A 7,104-nucleotide genomic window follows, 5' to 3' on the forward strand; every position below is an offset into this window, starting at 1 on the left:
AGCCCGGATTCTAAAGCGCGCCGCAATCAATTGGCAGTATGGCGACTTATCGGTCGATTCATCGACACGGATGATCCCGCGCGAACACGGTCTCTCGTCGTCGAGCGAATGACTCGAGCGTATTCCGTCCAACTGTTCGAGTAACTGTACAAGGAACGCTACGCCGACACGTACGTCCGATCGATCTGGTCGATCCTGTCAAAGCTCATCGAACCTGACGCTATCGTGCCATTGAGCGATCTGATGTCTGTACGAACGCGCGTCAACGATCGAGCTGAGGCAACAGCCGTCGCTGTCACGGCGAGCGGTAAATCGCGCAAAAACGACGGTCGACTACCGTTCACCACGCATGAATATGATCTTATGTTGCGCTAGTGCGAATTTGAGATCAATTCGCCAAGGTCGTTTGTCGATCACGCATCTATGATTCGTCGTAGCTTCTTTCTCTATGTGTTCTACATATTGGCTCGTACAGGCAAACGCCTGTCCGACGTGGCGGCGATTGCGGTTTTACAATTGCGCCAATTGCGCGATCGCGGTATTTGCGTTATAGCGATACGAAAGACCGGAAGCTCGGTCGGATCGAGATACCGGAGTTGTTGCTGACGCCCACTCGCGATCGAACGCGCGCCGAGTGCGATGCTCGCGGGTGTCTGGATACGTTCGTGGAATGGGCGGAGGATCGACGCATCGGCGTGCCGTTCGATGTGCGCGTTCGACGTCGCGAGCTCGATCGCGAGCTCGATCGTATGTACGTCTCGGCGACTGGGCGTGCGAAACCGCGCGGTTTGAGCTTTCACGCGTTGCGTCGCATATACGCCGGTTACAGATATCTATCGCACGGGGCGTCGATCGAGAAATTGCGCGAAAATCTCGATCATCGCGATCACCGACAAACGAATCGTTACGTGAACACTTGTCTCTACGAGATAGACAACATCGCGGTGGTTTAAGATGCGTGCGGAGATTCGTTGTCGCCGGTCACATTTCGTTCGATCGTACGTAGAAGAACAAGGTGACGCGAAATGTGTCTTTGTTTCTCACTCAATCGCTGCAGCGCGGTCGACTGTCGTCGCCCGTGTCGCGCGCTGGACGCAGCCGAGGAACTTTGCCTGCAACGCACAATGCAGGCGGAAGCGCGAGACGCCCAGGACGATTCGTTTATACACGAACTGTTTGATTTTGCGGAACCCGCGATTGCGAATCACGCCGTTGTACCGTCGGTGCGAAACGAGTCTGTCGCGTCGGCGAATGCGAATGACGTCGGAGCTAATAGCACGGCGATACAAATTCCGACCGAGTTCGCCGATGCGTCAATGTCGCCGCAATCGCAAAAGTCCCGACGAACGGGCACGTCGATGTTGAAGCGCGGTGGCAAACGACTCAGTTTACTGCGCGGCGGTGGTAGTCACGAGAAGCGGCGGAAAAAAAAGAAATCCGATCACGGTGGCGACGACGACCGGTCGTCCGACGAGTCGAGCGGACGCGATTGACCATCGCAACTGACGCGCAGCACCGCTACGGTTCGACCGCGCAGGATGACCGCGCGATCGAGCTACTTTGTGTCGCCGATCGCGCTGAAAAAACTAGCGGAAATCAGTGAGTTTTGGGAGGAGCGACTTGCGGGACATAAATTGTCCAACAATGTGCGCAAATTGATCGACCAACGCGCAAAAAACGCGTCGCGCGTCCTGCAAGAGGCGCGCACTTTGATGCTCGTCGAGTTTAACAAACAAAACGCTCACGAGCCCAATAGCATGGGCGAGCACATTCAACTGATGCGACAGATGTATTATCGAAAGGTGCGACTCTTGACGCGGGCAATGGTTACGCTTCGCACCAGTTCGATAACTCGCGAGAATCTGATTCAACTGCTGGCTCCGAGTTTCACGGGCGATCATTTCGGCGCGGGAGCCACTATTATGCAGAAGACCGCGATAGATCGAACGATTCGCTGCGCGCTAAACACGCTTCGCGCCAAGAACAAGAGTGTCAATATCACGCTCGAGGTGGCCGATCGTACGCGTGTCTCTGCCACTGCCCGCTGGTACATGCGCGTGATATGCGATCTGCTGTTTGCTCGATTGATACGCGATACTCAGCTTCATCAATTGGGCAACAGCCAGATTCAGCGATTGCTACCGTCGCACTTTACCACGAGTTAGCTGACGGAGCTACGCCCGTCGTTCGAGCCGATCGAGCTGTGCAATCGAACGCAGATCCGTTGTCGCGCATGACATTCCTCGAAAATTGCTCGGCGGACGATTCGTCGCGACGATGCAAGGGTTCGCTCAGTCGAGGCGAAAAGATTTACGGCAAGCTGCCGTACGGTTTGAACAATCTGCACCAGACGGTGCGCGTCAATTGCTTCATGTCGCTGCAGAATCCGCGCGAGTGTCTCGTGCTACTGAACGCGAAAGTGTTTGAGGCGATCGTCAAAATACTGGCGTACGCGATGATGTTGATAATACGCCGTTCCGGAACATCCGTCACGGCGGGAATCACTCTGCAGGCGCGACATATCGTCACCGCGGCCGAGCAATTGTACAATGTACGGGTGCATCTGAACAACGAGCGAGACGAGGATGACAAAAGCGCCGCGTCTCTGACCGTACAAGAGGCCGATAAAGTGACGTTCACGAGATTGCGTCACATGCACGATCTGGTGAATCGACAGCTGAGCGATAATCTGGTCAGTTTAACCGGCGCCCAGGAAGCGTTTGATCGCGCGACCGGTCAACGCGATTCGCGCACCCGTGTACGATAATTCCACAATGGTGCGCCTTCCACACTACTGAGCGAAGCGATGCGGGGGGCATTGTCGTCGACACGAGTCGAGGAGGATCGATTTTGCGTGTCGTCTGTGACGTCGTCGGCGGTGCCGCTGTTGAGCGAAAATGCGACGAATGTGTTGCGCTATTTGGTGATGCGCAAGCGCAATCTCGCTCGTCGCGTCACCGAGTCGAATCGCCGACGACGCGTCGACGATCGTGGTCGAGCGTCGCGAGCCGCCGTCGAGTCGCTCGGCTGCCTGGTATGGCGTCCAAACTCTGCGACGCGCGCAGTTTCGAGCACCGCCGATTCGCCAAACGACCCGAGCAACCCGAGATCGACGGCCGAGCCATCGTAGCGCCACCGTACGAGTACTGCAGCGTGACCATGTACAATCAATTGTGCGCGGGTAACTCGCCGGATCGCGCGATGACCGACAAAGGCGGCACGGTGAAAAACATTTTACAATCGAACAAGAGTTTCGTGCACTATCTGGTGACGTATCCGTTGAGAAATACTTTTCGCGGTTACATACAAATCGCACTGTATTTGGCGCCGCGACATATCGCGCTGTCCTTTCACCACGCGACCAAACTCTTCGCTCTCGATGTGGAGCGCGATCGGCGCAATTTGTGCTATCGAGCGGACGCCCCGGGGACAGAGATCTGGCACGATCCGACGTGCTCCTTCTACTTTGAGACCAATTGCAATTTTGCGCTCGTTCTCAAGCGAGATCCGTGCATACACAACGGCAACGTGGTAGGCGTGGAGCGTGTTTACGTGTACGAACGCGGAATCGAGTACAACGACTCGATTCGCATATCGCCGTTTGTGTTGAAGCATCTGAACGCCGATTTCGACGGTGACGCGGTGGCCGTGATGATGGTTCGCGGTATGGAGGCCTCGTGCGAAACGCGACAATGTCTGGGCGAGCCCTTTCTCTTTGGCGATATTCCGCGCTTTACGTTCTGTCAGAGCATGTACTTTTGGACGTTTCGCGCACTCGCGTTCGACGACTCGGTCGACGAGACGCGCGCCATCGCGACGTTGAAGCGGCAACGTGCCTCCTCGATGGAAGAAGTGTCGTCAACGGATAACGATGACGTATCCCCGCGCAACGCCACTTTTCTACTGCACAGTCGCCTGAACGTGTGGCGCGACGAGGGCGCACGTCGTCGCGCTCGACGATTGTTTGGCTCATGGTACGACGATTACGAGCATGTGCTGCCCGACACGTGGAAGCAACGATTGTTGCTCGATCTCGTGTACGCGCGAGCCGTCAAACTTGGCGGCGCCGCGAGTGGTACGCGATTCATCGATCGCGTGAGACTCTTTCTGTTTCGTCGCTCGGTCGATTCGCACGATCGCTCGATCATGCTGTCCGACAGGCGATTATTGTGTCTGGAAAACTGGATCGTGGTGCACTCTGGCGCGAAAAGATCGCCCCGCGATCTAGTCGCGCTGTACGAGCGCACCGTGGAGAATCAGTCCCTGGGTACGACGCCGCAGTCCGATTTCTTTCGCGAGTGCTCGCCGGACGAGGAACGCGAGTATCAGCGATATCTCGATGACTTTGTGATTGTGAGCAAACACGTACTCAAGAGCTCGTACTTTGCCTGCAGGCTCAAGTGGGTTACGCAGATATGTCGCGTCACGCGCGGCGATCTCTATATGCGCGATTCGTTGCTGTTGCGCGACATTGCGCATTATCTGAGCGATGACGACGGCGCGATGTAGAGACGGGTGGTGATTTGGATAATAAAGAAACGACAAACATTCGTACGCATCTCCCTTTCTGTTGTAACGTCTCGTCTTTCCTAAGAGCGACGATAACGGTTGTCCTCTATTTCAATTTAGGCCTACCTGCATTCACCGGCAATAGCCAGGGGCGCCGAGGACTATGCCGAGAGAGATTCCAATGATTGTTGAGGGTGGTTCTATTTAACTATTATAAGTAGTATTTCTGCATTTAATATTGCCTGTTTGCTTGGAGGTCGAAACGAGATGGTTATTCAGTCAATAATACGGTAGACTATATATGCTGCATATATATATATTTATAGATAAAAGGAAAGGTTTTACATAGTATTTCTTGAATAGAGCGCGATATATATATCTATATATATAGTACGTGTAATTTATAAAATTAAATGGGCTTCTGGTACTAATGATTAGACTAATTGCGCAGAAAGGGTGATATGTTAGCCATGTAATAAGCCTTTTTCGCTTAGTTTTCTTGGTCCGAAAGGGTAATGGCTTCTATATCAGACTGTTCTCCAAATGAACGGGGTTTAATATCTGTGGTGTTTTGTGTGTGTGCGTATGAGTAGTATGTTGGCGCTTTAAGGCTATCTTGGCTGGTTGTGTCAGTAAATGAAATCTGTCCCAATTCAGAGGATGAAACGTCGTCTGCTTCAGTTGTGTCTTGGTTACGTAACGTTGTCACTTCCGAAATAGACCTAGTGTATATATGTTTAAATGCTTCATTTAATTGTTTGTCTTGAATTTCCTTTGTTGGGCTTGTGGTTTCTGTCGTGTGTTCTGATTTTAACTGTTTATTTTGTTCCTCTATCCATGCTCTAGTGCGAGCTAGCCTAATTAAGTTTCGCCTACGTACGGCGACTCCACTACGCTTTGGCATCTATTTTTAAAGGTTTATTTATCTTATTTCTGTATTTCTGTTACAAAGAGTGATCCACGTGCATTAATTTACTCACTGTTGGTGGGCAGGATGCAGGCTCACTTATCCATGTCGGAACAGGGCAGGGTATTGGAGCTTTAACTAATTCCGGAGCTGCCAGGGAAGTCTGTGGAGAGAATGGAGCTCAATTATTAGAGCTGCCAAAAGGATTTTAATGTTTAAATCTGTTCTAGAGCATCATCATGTGGCATCATCATGTGGCCTGATTCGGAGCTCAACAACGCAGGGAGCTACCTGATTATGGCTCAACAATGCATGGTGCTACCAGATCTGATCTATATGTACACGTAAGGGGAATGTCATCCTGAAGGAGGTTCCGATGGTAAGTTACAAGGAAATCAGGAGCTCGACAACGCAGGGAGCTGCCTGGTTAATAAGGATACTTTGGAGCAAATCAATGAAAATTGGTCACTACTGCGTTACATGTCGTGTGTAGTTAGGCAGAGTGTAAAAATGTGTAATACATATAATCAATAAATTATTGATGCTTTAAAAGTTCCTACATTTCAATGGTCAGCCAAGCTAATCAGTGACATTGTCATAGGTCGCTGTTGTGTCAGTCCCTTATGCAAGGGAACGAGAAAAATTTAAATCTACGGTGCGTATATAGTAACTTACTTTTAACAATGCGGCGCCCGAGGGGGCGGCCCGTGAGAATAAGTGAAGGGTCTTTTGCCTTTTAAGTGGTTCGAGACTAACTGTCTGCTTTGGATTTCCAGGAGCGACCGACTGGTTCGGCTTTCGGAGACTGACTGACTCTTTGGTCTCTCTGTTCTCAACTCGTCAGGTCAGGGAGGTGTGGAGGGGAAAAGGCTTTAGTAGGGATATCTGCTTATAGGAGGATAGTAGAGAGGGAGAGGCAGACGTTCGGAGATGATTTCATGCATGAATACATCCGTTGTTATCTTTGTCCTTCACATATTTTCTTACATATATTTCTACGCAGCGCATTCTTACAAATATCGATTAAGTGTTCTTGGAATAACAGATTAGATAACGCTTGTCGGACGTGTTGGGTGTTATGTTGTTGCGTTTATCTATTGGTGGTTTGCATTTTTCATTTGGTTGATTTAGCGCTAGATTTTGTAATTTCTGGTTCTAGAATGGAATGGATGGAGATGAGTTTGTTTTTTTAGGCTTGTTTTCGTTTGTATTAGAGATTAACATTTGAATACGGCAATAGGGTTCGAAACGGTTCTTAAGGTAGCCGCGGGGAGGTACATTCGAGTTATGGACCTAGAGTCACCTGGAGTCCCTAAATATGGGGGAACCGGAAAAGACTTGTCGACATGAATTATATATTTGGCCCCTTTTCTCTGTGTTCTGTTCGTTTTTTCGGAAAAGTAAGTGTAATGCCGACACTTTATTCGTCGTTGCGTGTCACATGGCGTCGAAATAATCTATGGTTAATAATGTAATTTTTAGGCAAACGAAAAATGTTTGATGATTTTTGTTAGCGGAAGCGGTTATTAGTATCTCAATGTGTTGTTGCTTTAAAGGCGAATATAGCGATATGTATTATGTTGGGTCTCTGGCCTGTAATAAATTTATTATAATTTTGCAATTAATTATTATCGGCTGGTGAGTAATTTCTTTTACGTGTTATCTACCCGTTGAGTGATACAGAATGT

This window comes from Harpegnathos saltator, unplaced genomic scaffold (assembly GCF_003227715.2).
Source record: "Harpegnathos saltator strain DR-91 unplaced genomic scaffold, Hsal_v8.6 scaffold64, whole genome shotgun sequence".
NCBI classification, from domain to species: Eukaryota; Metazoa; Arthropoda; class Insecta; order Hymenoptera; family Formicidae; genus Harpegnathos; species Harpegnathos saltator.